Here is a 13,891-nt window from a genome sequence, read left to right as displayed (position 1 = left end):
TTCCCATCCAAATCTAAGAATGCTTAAAAGATTGCAGTCAGAGTCCTCTTCCATTTTCTCTCTGACTTTGGTCATATTATTGATTATTCCAGATTATTGCCATCAGGGTCTGGTGCCGTTTCCATTTGAATTCTACTGATGTTTTTCAGTATTACTTCCTTTACCTACAGTCAAGTCTTGTATAAATGACAAGTTACAATCAAAGTAAGAATGTGAACAGTACTTTCACAAACATCCTCAAACCTCCCAAAGAGGTGTGGTTAGAAACCATTATGCAACTAACTTTGAAAAGCAGAAGAAAGTACACAGGCAGAGGAACAGGAGTAGGCCATTCAGCCATCAAGCTTGTTCCGCCATTCGATGAGATCATGGCTGATCTGTACCCTAACTCCATTTACCCCCCTTGGCTCCATATCCCTTATTACCCTCGGTGAGCAAAATCTATTGATCTCTGATTTTAAATTATTGATTGAGTTAGTATCTACTGCTTTTTCTGGATAAAGAGTTCCACACTGCTACCACGCTTTGTGTGAAGAAGTGTTTCCTAACTTCTCCCTGAATGGCCTCACTCAGATTTTAAGGTTATGTGCCCTTGCCCCAGACTCCTGTCCAGTGGAAAAAGTTTCTATCTATCTACCCTATTAATTCCTTTCAAAATCCCAAAAACCTCAACAAAATCACCCTTTTCCCTTCTATAATAAAAGCAAAATACTGTGGATGCTGGAAATCTGAAATAAAAACAAGAAATGCTGGAACCACTCAGCAGGTCTGGCAGCATCTGTGGAAAGAGAAGCAGAGTTAACGTTGCGGGTCAGTGACCCTTCTTCGCAACTAGCAAATATTAGAAATGTCAAAGGTTATAAGCAAGTGAGCCTGCAGTGGAGCAAGAGATAACAAAGGAGAAGGTGTAGATTGGACAAGGCCACATAGCTGACAAAGAGGTCATGGAGCAAAGGCAAACAATATGTTAATGGTGTGTTGAAAGACAAAGCATTAGTATAGATAGGGTGTTAACGAATTGAAGATTGAACAGCAGCAAGTATAAACATGAAAAAAAAACAGTGGGTAAGCAAACTGAACAAACTACAATGAAATGAAATAAACAAAAGAAAAATAATTGTAAAAAATGTAAAAAAGATATGTAAAAAAGGATATGTCGAGCATTCTTTGTTCCAGTCCTACTCAGGCCCCCTCCCCCAACTCTTTTTCCGGTACATCGATGACTGTATCGGTGCCGTTTCCTGCTCCCGCCCTGAACTGGAAAACTTTATCAACTTTGCTTCCAATTTCCACCCTTCTCTCACCTTTACATGGTCCATCTCTGACACTTCCCTTCCTCGACTTCTCTGTCTCCATCTCTGGGGATAGGTCTACCAATATCCATTATAAGCCCACCAACTCTCCCACGGCTACCTGGACTACACTTCTTCACACCCTACCTCCTGTAAGGACTCCATTCCATTCTCCCAGTTTCTCCGTCTCCGACGCATCTGCTCTGATGATGCCACCTTCCATGACGGTGCTTCTGATATGACCTCCTTTTTCCTCAACCGAGGACTCCTCCCCCCCCACTGTTGTTGACAGGGCCCTCAACCGTGTCCGGCCCATTTCCCACACCTCTACCCTCACCCCTTCCCCTCCCTCCCAGAACCGTGACAGGGTTCCCCTTGTCCTCACTTTCCACCCCATTAGCCTCCATATCCAAAGGATCACCCTCCGCCATTTCCGCCACCTCCAGCGTGATGCCACTACTAAACGCATCTTCCTCTCCCTTTCCCTGTCAGCATTCCGAAGGGATCGTTCCCTCCGTGACACCCTGGTCCACTCCTCCATTACCCCCACCACCTCATCCCCATCCCATGGCACCTTCCCCTGCAATCGCAGGAGGTGTAATACCTGCCCATTTACCTCCTCTCTCCTCACTATCCCAGGCCCCAAACACTCCTTTCAGGTGAAGCAGCGATTTACTTGTACTTCTTTCAATGTAGTATACTGTATTCGCTGCTCACAGTGTGGTCTCCTCTACATTGGGGAGACCAAACACAGACTGGGTGACCGCTTTGCGGAACACCTCCGCTCAGTCCGCAAGCAGGACCCTGAGCTTCCGGTTGCTTGCCATTTCAACACTCCTCCCTGCTCTCATGCTCACATCTCTATCCTGGGCTTGCTGCAGTGTTCCAGTGAACATCAACGCAAGCTCGAGGAACAGCATCTCATTTTCCGAATAGGCACACTACAGCCTGCCGGACTGAACATTAAGTTCAATAATTTCAGAGCATGACGGGCCCCCCATTTTACTTTTATTTTTAGTTATTTTTTCTTTTTTACATTTTTTACAATTTTTTTTCTTTTGTTTATTTCATTTCATTGTAGTTTGTTCAGTTTGCTTACCCACTGTTTTTTTTTCATGTTTGTACTTGCTGCTGCTCAATCTTCACTTCGTTAACACCCTATCTGTACTAATGCTTTGTCTTTCAACACACCATTAACATATTGTTTGCCTTTGCTCCATGACCTCTTTGTCAGCTATGTGGCCTTGTCCAATCTACACCTTCTCCTTTGTTATCTCTTGCCCCACCGCAGGCTCACTTGCTTATAACCTTTGACATTTCTAATATTTGCTAGTTGTGAAGAAGGGTCACTGACCCAAAACGTTAACTCTGTTTCTCTTTCCACAGATGCTTTTCCCTTCTATATTGCAAGGGACACAAGCCTAGTTTATATAATCTCTCCAGATAATTTAACTCTTGGATCCCTGGTAACATTTCTGCACTGCACTGCTTCCAAAGTGTCATTTTTCCTTACAAAGATATGGTGCCCAAACCTGTATACAGTACTCTAGACATGGTTTTCAGCCACTTTGTATGGCTCGAGCAAAACTTTCTCCCCTTTATATTCTAACCCTCTAGATATAAAGGCTAAGAGTCCATTAGCCTTTTCATTTTTTTGTACCTGACCACTACATTCGGTCATCTTTGTACATGGACCACTGACTCTCTTTGGACATCCATTGTTCCTAAGTTTTCACCATTTAAAAAAAAATTCAGACCTCTCTATTTGGATGACCTCACACGTACCTGCATTGAAATCCATCTGCCACAGTTTTGCCCATTCACTTATTTTATCAATACCTCTGCAATTTTACATTCCCATCTGCACAACTTATTATACCACCTATCTTTGGGTCATCAGCAAACTTGGACTTATGCCTCCATATTGTGTTATGTGAAGTCATTAATAAATATAGTGAATAGCTGAGACTCCAGCACAGGTCCCTGCAGGACACCACTAGTAACTTCCTTCCAATTCAAGTACATATCCATTGTCCCTCCTCTCTGTCTTCTACTAACAGTCTCTTCTGTGGAATCTTACTGATTGCCCTGTGGAAGTCCATATAAACTACTGCCATAGATATTCCCCTGTCTATTTTAGGTGCATTCTCAAAAAATTCAATTAGGTTTATTAGCTATGACCTGCCACTTCGAAATCCATGTTGGCTCTCTCATCAGTTCATATTTCTCTAAGTGCTCAGTCATTTTGTCCTTAATTATAAATTCCAATAACGTCTCCACAACAGATTTTGGACTAACAGATCCATAATTTCCTGGTTTCTCTATCTCATCACATTTTAATAATAGTGTTACATTTGTAAGTTTCCGATCTAAAAGGGGCAATTCCTGAATCAAAAGCCCTTTGGAAGATTACAGCTAAAGCATCTGCAATTTACTCAACTACTTTGTTTCTACCCCAAGATATTAAAGCATCAGGTCCTAAGGATTTGTCAGTCTTTAGTGTCATTTTTTCTAATACTGTTTCCTTTCTTACATTAACTTTAGTGAGTTCCAGTCCTTGAATCATTATTAGTTTTCCTGGAATGTCAGGCATATTATCCTTTTCTGTGAAGACTGAGACATAGAAATTATTCAATAAGTCTGCCATTTCCTTATTTTCATTTGCATTATTACCAGTATCTATTTTTAAAGAGTCCACATTACCTTTAACTACCTTTTTTCTTCTAACATAATTGTAATTTTAGTGATAATTTTGTTTATTGACAGCACCCTGCAGCAAAATATTTCATACTTTTTTTAAGCTACCTTTGATGGCCCTGTTATTTTAGTGGTTGCTTTTCTTTACAAATTGTTTATTTGTACAGAGCAACGATGGCACAATGTGTGTACAGGAAGTTAATCATTACACCTAGCATTAAATACAAAACCATACCAGATCAATCAATTTTTAAAATAAATCTTAGCATCTGAAGGCAGCAAGTTACTTGGAAATGTTTACTCAAGTCTAAGTTAGAGGTCAGAGGTGAATGATTTGTGGGCACTTAAGCCTTGTGGGTACAACTTCTAGTTCCTGCTCAACTTACGCCAGAGGGAACTAAAAGTCTGAGGAGAGAAAACATCCATCAAGTTTGACAATAAAGAAATCCAGCAAAATGTTTCCCGATTATTGCTGTGAAAACTTAAGTGTTCGATTCTCAATACACGGAGGGTTGCCAGGGTCCCTGTTTATGAAAGAAACCAGGAGGAAATTGCCCAACAAGGTTAAAAAAGAGCAGTTAAAGTTACTGAAGTAACATATCATGCCTTAAAGAGACATGTGAACAGCACACACACAGACCAGAGACACCTGTTCATTTGGAGGAAGAGACAGACTATTATTTAACTAAAACTTTTTTTTTCTAGTTATAAATATCAAACTCAAGTATTTTAATCTCAATTTGGGCTGATTCATGATGCTTGGGCTTCAGTCTTATAGTTTATGTTTTGATCAAAATCACTCGACTAAAGCACCGCTTTAAACTAATCATTGCCTGATATCCGAGTGCAAAATCACAAGCAGAAACATTATTCATTCCACTTCCATTGTGGACCGAAAAGCTAACCAGAGCCAGCTCTCTGGCGTAAATTGACTGTGGCATGAGTGATGTGATAAATTACTATCATATCCATTCTTCCACATTACTTTCACTTCTAGTTCCTAGCCATTACAAATTTAACGCAGGGCACTGCAAGCTCACAAAATATAAAAGCTTCACCTTTACTGGTCTTACAATCTCAATGCAGCATGTACTGTGTTACTGTAGCAGGAATAACCCCACCCTTTCTGTTACAGTCAAGAGCAGAGTAGTCTTAACAGTGAAAATGAAGTGTGCCCGTTAAATAACTACACCAGGAAATCCTGTCACAAACCCAACATTCTCCTCCCGCCAAGTCCAAATAAAATGTGGTTCAAATAACATGCGCCTTCAGCAATCCAGCCCTCCCCTTTATTCTGCATGGAGCAGATCATCCTCTTGGAAACTTACAATTTCATGTCCAGTTAATGAAGGCCGTTTGATTTCTTATTCCACCACAGAAATTCAAGAAGCTACCACAGGCATGAAGCTTTCGACTGCAGCAGTTAGAAAAGGAAGTAGGACTTACATCACCGTACTGCTCATAGGAAGCTGTTCAACTAAACAGAGCATGGGTGTGTTGCATCCACAGAAATGGGGAGAAAGAGCAAGATTCTCAGCTTCAATCCACAGGTGAATCAAGTCAGGAAGTATTTCTGTGAAATCAAAAGTGAAATACTTTGGATCTTGGCATATATAGAAAAGTAGACTGATTAACTGACCATTCTCTGCATGTGTACTTTGATTGATTGCATATTCTGTATGTATTCGAATGATACATTGTGTTAAGTTTGCAGACTTTTGAAATCGATTCTTTCCCTCCTTGAAAGAATATTTAATTTCAATCTGGCTCTGCACAAATAGCAAATATAATGAAACCATTCATAGTTCACCAAGAAATAAGTGGTGTAAACAGAACACTGCAAACTATTCTTGGCAATCCTAAACTTGCCCTCACTGTCCAATGTTTTAAAGGAATTAGTTTCTGGAATTCACTACAGAACAATGACCACTGATCAATAGCAAATGCTACAAGGTATTTTAAAAATTACAAGTTATACTTCAGCATAGCTTACACTATCCTGTCTCTTGTTTTCTGTTCATTAAGGGAAGGGATGGTAATGTCAGCCTCAAATACAACCAGATGTTCAAATCAAAACTTCTCTAAATTTGCCCCTACCAGTGCCTCAAATTCAGAAGAGCACCCACCATGGTACCACAGTGTCAGTTTCACTTCCCTAAACTGTGTCTCTGACTGAAGATGTCAATTTGGTATCTAATCTGTGCTGTATTACAAGCACCTACACCAACAACCACTTGCATTTATATATTGCCTTTAATATAGTAACTAACAATGTTCCTAGGCAGTTCACAGGAGCCTTATCAGACAAAATTTAAGACTGTCCAAATTCTTTTCACATGTCCGCACAAATAAGAGAATCAGTGAGGGAAGACTTTTATGCCATCTGCGATAGATTCAAACCAGGGGTAAGTATTGCCAGTGCCTGCAATTAGACAGCTACATTTAGAATTTCCTGCACAAAGTGGAAACATGAAAAAAAAAGTTTCACAAATCCCACAACTCACAAGTAACTGGTGGGATAAAAACAAGAAATGCTGGATTCACTCAGCAGGTCTGGCAGCATCTGTGGAAAGAGAAGCAGAGTTAACGTTTCGGGTCAGTGACCCTTCTTCGGAACTGACAAATATTAGAAAAGTCACAGATTATAAACAAGTGAGGTGGGGGTTGGGCAAGAGATAACAAAGGAGAAGGTGCAGATTGGACCAGGCCACATAGCTGACCAAAAGGTCACGGAGCAAAGGCAAACAATATGTTAATGGTGTGTTGAAAGACAAAGCATTAGTACAGAATAGGTGTGAATATACTGAATATTGAACATCAGCAAGTGCAAACCTGAAGAAAAACAACCTGAAAAAAACAGTGGGTAAGCAAACTGAACAAACTAAGATGAAATGAAATAAATGCAAAAAAAGATTGTAAAAAATGTAAAAAGGAATGCAAAAAAAAGGGAAGAAAAAATAACTAAAAATGACTAAAAATGAAAGTAAAGTGGGGGGCTGTCATGCTCTGAAATTATTGAACTCAATGTTCAGTCCGGCAGGCTGTAGTGTGCCTAATCGGTAGATGAGATGCTGTTCCTCGAGCTTGCGTTGATGTTCACTGGAACACTGCAGCAATCCCAGGACAGAGATGTGAGCATGAGAGCAGGGGGGAGTGTTGAAATGGCAAGCAACCGGAAGCTCAGGGTCCTGCTTGCGGACTGAGCGGAGATGTTCCGCAAAGCGGTCACCCAGTCTGCGCTTGGTCTCCCCAATGTAGAGGAGACCACACTGTGAGCAGCGAATACAGTATACTACATTGAAAGAAGTACAAGTAAATCGCTGCTTCACCTTTTTCCTCAACCGAGGATTTCCCCCCACTGTGGTTGACAGGGCCCTCAACCGTGTCTGACCCATTCCCCGCACCTCTACCTCACCCCTTCCCCTCCCTCCCAGAACCGTGACAGGGTTCCCCTTGTCCTCACTTTTCATCCCACCAGCCTCCATATCCAAAGGATCATCCTCCGCCATTTTCGCCACCTCCAGCGTGATGCCACTACCAGTCGCATCTTTCCCTCCCTTCCCCTGTCAGCATTCCGAAGGGATCGTTCCCTCCGCGACACCCTGGTCCACTCCTCCATTACCCCCACCACCTCGTCCCCGTCCCAGGGCACCTTCCCTTGCAATCGCAGGAGGTGTAATACCTGCCCATTTACCTCCTCTCTCCTCCCTATCCCAGGCCCCAAACACTCCTTTCAGGTGAAGCAGCGATTTACTTGTACTTCTTTCAATGTAGTATACTGTATTCGCTGCTCACAGTGTGGTCTCCTCTACATTGGGGAGACCAAGCACAGACTGGGTGACCGCTTTGCGGAACATCTCCGCTCAGTCCGCAAGCAGGACCCTGAGCTTCCGGTTGCTTGCCATTTCAACACTCCCCCCTGCTCTCATGCTCACATCTCTGTCCTGGGATTGCTGCAGTGTTCCAGTGAACATCAACGCAAGCTCGAGGAACAGCATCTCATCTACCGATTAGGCACACTACAGCCTGCCGGACTGAACATTGAGTTCAATAATTTCAGAGCATGACAGCCCCCCACTTTACTTTCATTTTTAGTCATTTTTAGTTATTTTTTCTTCCTTTTTTTTACATTCCTTTTTACATTTTTTACAATCTTTTTTTGCATTTATTTCATTTCATCTTAGTTTGTTCAGTTTGCTTACCCACTGTTTTTTTCAGGTTGTTTTTCTTCAGGTTTGCACTTGCTGCTGTTCAATATTCAGTATATTCACACCTAATCTGTACTAATGCTTTGTCTTTCAACACACCATTAACATATTGTTTGCCTTTGCTCCGTGACCTTTTGGTCAGCTATGTGGCCTAGTCCAATCTGCACCTTCTCCTTTGTTATCTCTTGCCCAACCCCCACCTCACTTGTTTATAATCTGTGACTTTTCTAATATTTGTCAGTTCCGAAGAAGGGTCACTGACCCGAAACGTTAACTCTGCTTCTCTTTCCACAGATGCTGCCAGACCTGCTGAGTGAATCCAGCATTTCTTGTTTTTGTTTCAGATTTCCAGCATCCGCAGTATTTTGCTTTTAGTAACTGGTGGGAGTTGGTAATGCTGCAGTGGTTACATGCCAGTATTCTACTCACTGAACGTGCACATCAAGTCCTAAAGGAGGCATTTCTGGAAGGTTCAAACGATGAGTACAACAAAACTGACTGCTCTTCTATCTCTTTCGTTTGAAGAATCTGAAGACAATCAAGAGGAGCTACCTGCAATTGATTTTCCTTCCCATTCCTCAATTGACTGAAATTAAGCATTTTTCCTTCTTGCTCGTGTGCAGGATTGCTACATTGTTGCTCTCTCTCTCTTTGGCTTCCTTGTCTCGAGAGACAATGGATAAGCACCTGGAGGTGGTCAGTGGTTTGTGGAGCAGCGCCTGGAGTAGCTATAAAGGCCAATATTAGAATGACAGGCTCTTCCACAGGTGCTGCAGTAGAAATTGTTTGTCGGTGCTGTTACACAGCTGGCTCTCCTCTTGCGCTTTTGTCTTTTTTCCTGCCAACTGCTAAGTCTCTTCAACTCGCCACACTTTAGCCCCGCCAGCGATTGCTGGCAACTGACTCCCACGACTTGTGATCAATGTCACAGGACTTCATGTCGCGTTTGCAGACGTCTTTAAAGTGGAGACATGGACGGCCGGTGGGTCTGATACCAGTGGCGAGCTCGTTGTACAATGCGTCCTTGGGGATCCTGCCATCTTCCATGCGGCTCACATGGCCAAGCCATCTCAAGCGCCGCTGGCTCAGTAGGGTGTATAAGCTGGGGATGCTGGCCGCCTTGAGGACTTCTGTGTTGGAGATACGGTCCTGCCACCTGATGCCAAGTATTCTCCGGAGGCAGCGAAGAATACTACTGTTGTCAACAATATAGTATTACAGATATTGGTCGTGGCTCAGTGGCAGCACTTTCCCCTTTCAGTCAGAAGATTGTAGGTTCAAAGAGTTGAGAGTTGAGCACAAAATCTATGCTCAGACTCTAGTTCAGGACTTAGGGTTTGCTGCACTATACTAGGTGCTGTCTTTCAGATGAGAGATTAAACCAAGCCTTGGGGCTGAATTTTACCGGCCCCTCGACGCCGCGGGTCGCGTCACGGGGGCTGGTAAACTTCTGCGGAGAGAGGCCCGCCTCGACCCGCGACGTCGAGCAAATTACCGGCAGCGGGAGGACCTCGGTGCAGACCCCCCCCCACCACCACCCCACAGCAGCGGCATCTCAATTAGAATATATTAAACAGTTCTCACATCTGCAGATTATGCAGACCTCCGCCTCTCCATGGACACTTCCTGATTTTACTTTGAACAGGTGGCTGTCACGTGCCGCCCCCATTCACGATTTGAAAACCCAGCGGGTCATTGGACGCAGAAGGTTTCGCGACAGAAAGTAAGTTGTGTTTGCAGCAGTCTCACTCTGCATACTGGAAGGGAGGAGGGAGGGGGGGATTACAGGGGTCTTACTCTACATATTGGAAGGGAGGAGGGAGGGTGGAATCGGAGTTCTCACTCTGTATACTGGAAGGGAGGAGGGGGGATTATAGGGGTCGCAGCTCTGCATTTTTAAAGGGAGCAGGGAAGGGGGTCTGGGATTACCGGAGGGAAAGCTCTGCAGACATGAAGGGAGGTACTGTGTACCCTCCCTCCGTAAACAGTGTACGCTCTGCGTTTGTTTGAGTTTGTGAAGGAGCAATGGCAATCCAGTCACCCTGTGTGTGAGGAGGGTGCTAGAAAGGGCAGGAGCATTAAGGTTATATGGATGGTGGGGGTAATCGATTCAGCTGGTAGGATCTTGATGTGGTCATGCTGTGCCACTCTGAGTGTTGGCCAAGATGGGCAATGTCATGGCACGCCACAGAGTTGATCCATGAAAGGAGCTGATACACCCATCAACACCAATCCCTACCCTGTTAGGAACCTTCAAATACATGAAGGGTTCAGCTTTATTTATCACATGGAAATAGGTATGGCTCATCCTACATTGTGTGATCCTCTGCTGCCGAGGATCCACATGCGCCAGAGGCAAAATCAACAGACGGGTGCGATCCACGTAGAGGCCCCTGGTCGTGAGCAGCAGCCCCCAAGGGGAGCTCGCCATTACAGTTGCCGTGCATCTACAGGCCCCACATGACATGCCATCGGATGTCAGAGCGCCAGTGTCAGAGGTGATTGCGAATGTAGAGAGGGTGGTGACACGTCTCTGTGCCCTGCTCAAAGATGACCTGTAGCCCATGGGCTTCAGTGGACATCCCATGCCTTTGTTCCTCACAGTGGCAGCGGTTCTCAAGCTTGATGCCTATGTAGCTTTTCAGGGGCCCACCGAGACCTTTGTGGGATCACGCAGTCAGCAGTGCACCACAGCATCAGGGAGGTCGCCAACGTCCTGCACCGGAGGGTCAGTTAGCATGTCCGCTTCAGGACGGACTCTCACAGCCAGGCCCAGAGGGCCATCAGTTTCGGCACCATTGCCGGAGAACCATAGATTGTAAATTTTTTTTATTCATTCACGGGATGTGGGCGTCTCTGGCCAGGCCAGCATTTATTGCCCATCCCTAATTGCGCTTGAGAAGGTGGTGGTGAGCTGCCTTCTTGAACCGCTGAGGTCCATTTGGGGCAGGTATACCCACAGTGCTGTTAGGAAGGGAGTTCCAGGATTTTGACCCAGCGACAGTGAAGGAACGGCGATATAGTTCCAAGTCAAGATGGTGTGTGACTTGGAGGGGAACTTGCAGGTGGTGGTGTTCCCATGTATTTGCTGCCCTTGTCCTTCTAGTTGGTAAAGGTCGCGGGTTTGGAAGGTGCTGTCTAAGGAGCCTTGGTGCATTGCTGCAGTGCATCTTGTAGATGGTACACATTGCTGCCACTGTGCTGCATCGGTGGTGGAGGGAGTGAATGTTTGTAGATGGGGTGGAAATCAAGTGGACTGCTTTGTTCTGGATGGTGTCCAGCTTCTTGAGTGTTGTTGGAGCTACACCCATCCATCAAGTGGAGAGTATTCCATCACATTCCTGAATTGTGCCTTGTAGATGGTGGACAGGCTTTGGGGAGTCAGGAGGTGAGTTACTCGCCTCAGGATTCCCAGCCTCTGACCTACTCTTGTAGCCACGGTATTTATATGGCTACTCCAGTTCAGTTTCTGGTCAATGATAGCCCCGAGGATGTTGATAGTGGGGGATTCAGCGACGGCAATGCCGTTGAATGTCAAGGGGAGATGGTTAGATTCTCTCTTGTTGGAGATGGTCATTGCCTGGCACTTGTGTGGCGCGAATGTTACTTGCCACTTATCAGCCCAAGTCTGGATATTGTCCAGGTCTTGCTGCATTTCTACACAGACTGCTTCAGTGTCTGAGGAGTCACGAATGGCGCTGAACATTGTGCAATCATCAGCAAACATACCCACTTCTGACCTTATGATTGAAGGAAGGTCATTGATGAAGCAGCTGAAGATGGTTGGGCCCAGGACACTACCCTGAGGAACTCCTGCAGTGATGTCCTGGAGCTCAGATGATTGACCTCCAACAACCACAACCATCTTCCTTTGAGCTAGGTATGACTCCAGCCAACGGAGAGTTTTCCCCCTGATTACCATTGACCTCAGTTTTGCTGGGGCTCCTTGATGCCATACTCGGTCAAATGCTGCCTTGATGTCAAGGGCAGTCACTCTCACCTCACCTCTTGAGATCAGCTCTTTTGTCCATGTTTGAACCAAGGCTGTAATGAGGTCAGGAGCGGAGTGGCCCTGGCGGAACCCAAACTGAGCGGTACTGAGCAGGTTATTGCTAAGCAAGTGCTGCTTGATGGCACTGTTGATGACACCTTCCATCACTTTACTGATGATTGAGAGTAGGCTGATGGGGCGGTAATTGGCCGGGTTGGACTTGTCCTGCTTTTTGTGTACAGACATACCAGGGCAATTTTCCACATTGCAGGGTAGATGCCAGTGTTGTAGCTGTACTGGAACAGCTGGCTAGGGGCGCAGCAAGTTCTGGAGCACAGGTCTTCAGTACTATTGTAATGTTCATACACTGCACTCATGTGGCCATCAAGCCTCCTGCCAGGCAACCAGCAGCAGATGTCACCATTAAAAGAATCCTCTCAATCTAGGTGAAGGTTGTATGTAATCACCACAGATGCTTCATGCAAATCTGTGACCACTTCACAGGCAGCTGCCATGACACTTGGGACCTGTGCCAGTCCCAGCTGTCACTGCTGTTCACTGAACTGGCTCAGATGGAGGGATGGCTTTCTGGAGATAAGGGCTATCCCTTGCAGACATGGCTCCTGACACCAGTGAGAGACCCCACTACTGCTGCAAAGGAGATATACAACGCCAGCCACAGCTACAAGAACCACTATCGAGCAGGAGATCGGTATGCTGAAAGAGCGCTTCCAATGCTTGGATGGATAGGGCGATGCCCTGTACTACGGGCCGAAAAGGCCAGCTCCTTACTTTGCTGCCCTGCACAACTACACACCCAAAAGGGGCCAGGCCTGGCATGATGAGGAGAGACGTCAACAAGATTCCTCCTCGGACTATGAGGTCGCTGAAGACCTACAACATGAGAGACGCATGGGAAGGCAGTTGGCACCCAGGCTCTGCACACAGAGCTAGCAGTGAGATAGGGATGTACAGCAGTGGCTTATCACGCAAAGGCTATCTGCTCAATAGGAACCGACATGAGCTCTGCAAGCCACACATCACCCTTGCTCACCTGTTGTGCACCAGTCCACATCTGCAGCATCCCTGTGTAAACCATTAGAGGCAGCAGCTGACTGAGCCAATGTCCATGTCACTGCATCCATGGAGACGCTCGTGAGTAATGGTGGCATGGCAATGACGTTGTTGCATATGTTGGCTCTCCTGAAGGGCCAACGGTGCAAAGGGATGTGACATTGGCGCTACATGCTGACACACATCATTCACAGAAAAAAGGACACAAATGTTGGTGAGGAACGTTTAGTGAAAGACGTATTTACATTGCTGTGACACCCGTGCATTCCCATTTGTGTCAGTGTGTTCTCTGTAAATGGAGAGGTTGTCCCTTCTTGGTACAACCTCTGCACTAGCAGCCTGACTGGAGGAAGGCTGCTGATCTGATTGCCCTTTGGTTGTGAATGATTTTGGTGCTCATACCCTGTGCACACGAGGTCTAGCGAGCCTCGGCTGGCTGGAGGAATGCTCGTTCAACCCCTTCCAGCATTGGAACCTTTGCCGGCGGATGGCCCCACGGCTATTCACCTCCTCTGCCATCTCCAGCCAGACTGCCTTGTTCAGGCGGGAGGGCCTCTTCTTCCCGTCACTGGTGAAAAGGACCTCCCACCTTGCCTGCGCAGCTTGGAGGAGAGTGAGCAGGGAGGCAT

General features: G+C 45.5%; 1 protein-coding gene across 6 annotated transcripts in view; it reads right to left on the bottom strand.

Annotated features, from left to right (window-relative positions):
* Nucleotides 1-13,891, bottom strand: part of elmo1 (engulfment and cell motility 1 (ced-12 homolog, C. elegans)) — a 321,507-nt gene that overhangs the window by 288,459 nt on the left and 19,157 nt on the right. For 2 of the 6 annotated variants that reach the window (XM_068056610.1, XM_068056603.1), the window contains exon 2: nucleotides 5,436-5,562. The exons of 2 other annotated variants lie outside the window; for them this stretch is intronic. The gene's annotated coding sequence lies outside the window, so the exon portion shown is untranslated. 2 more of the 6 variants (XM_068056584.1, XM_068056629.1) reach the window with 1 other exon arrangement.

Source organism: Heterodontus francisci, chromosome 2 (assembly GCF_036365525.1).
Source record: "Heterodontus francisci isolate sHetFra1 chromosome 2, sHetFra1.hap1, whole genome shotgun sequence".
Taxonomy (NCBI): Eukaryota; Metazoa; Chordata; class Chondrichthyes; order Heterodontiformes; family Heterodontidae; genus Heterodontus; species Heterodontus francisci.
This window is presented reverse-complemented; position numbering and strand designations above follow the sequence as displayed.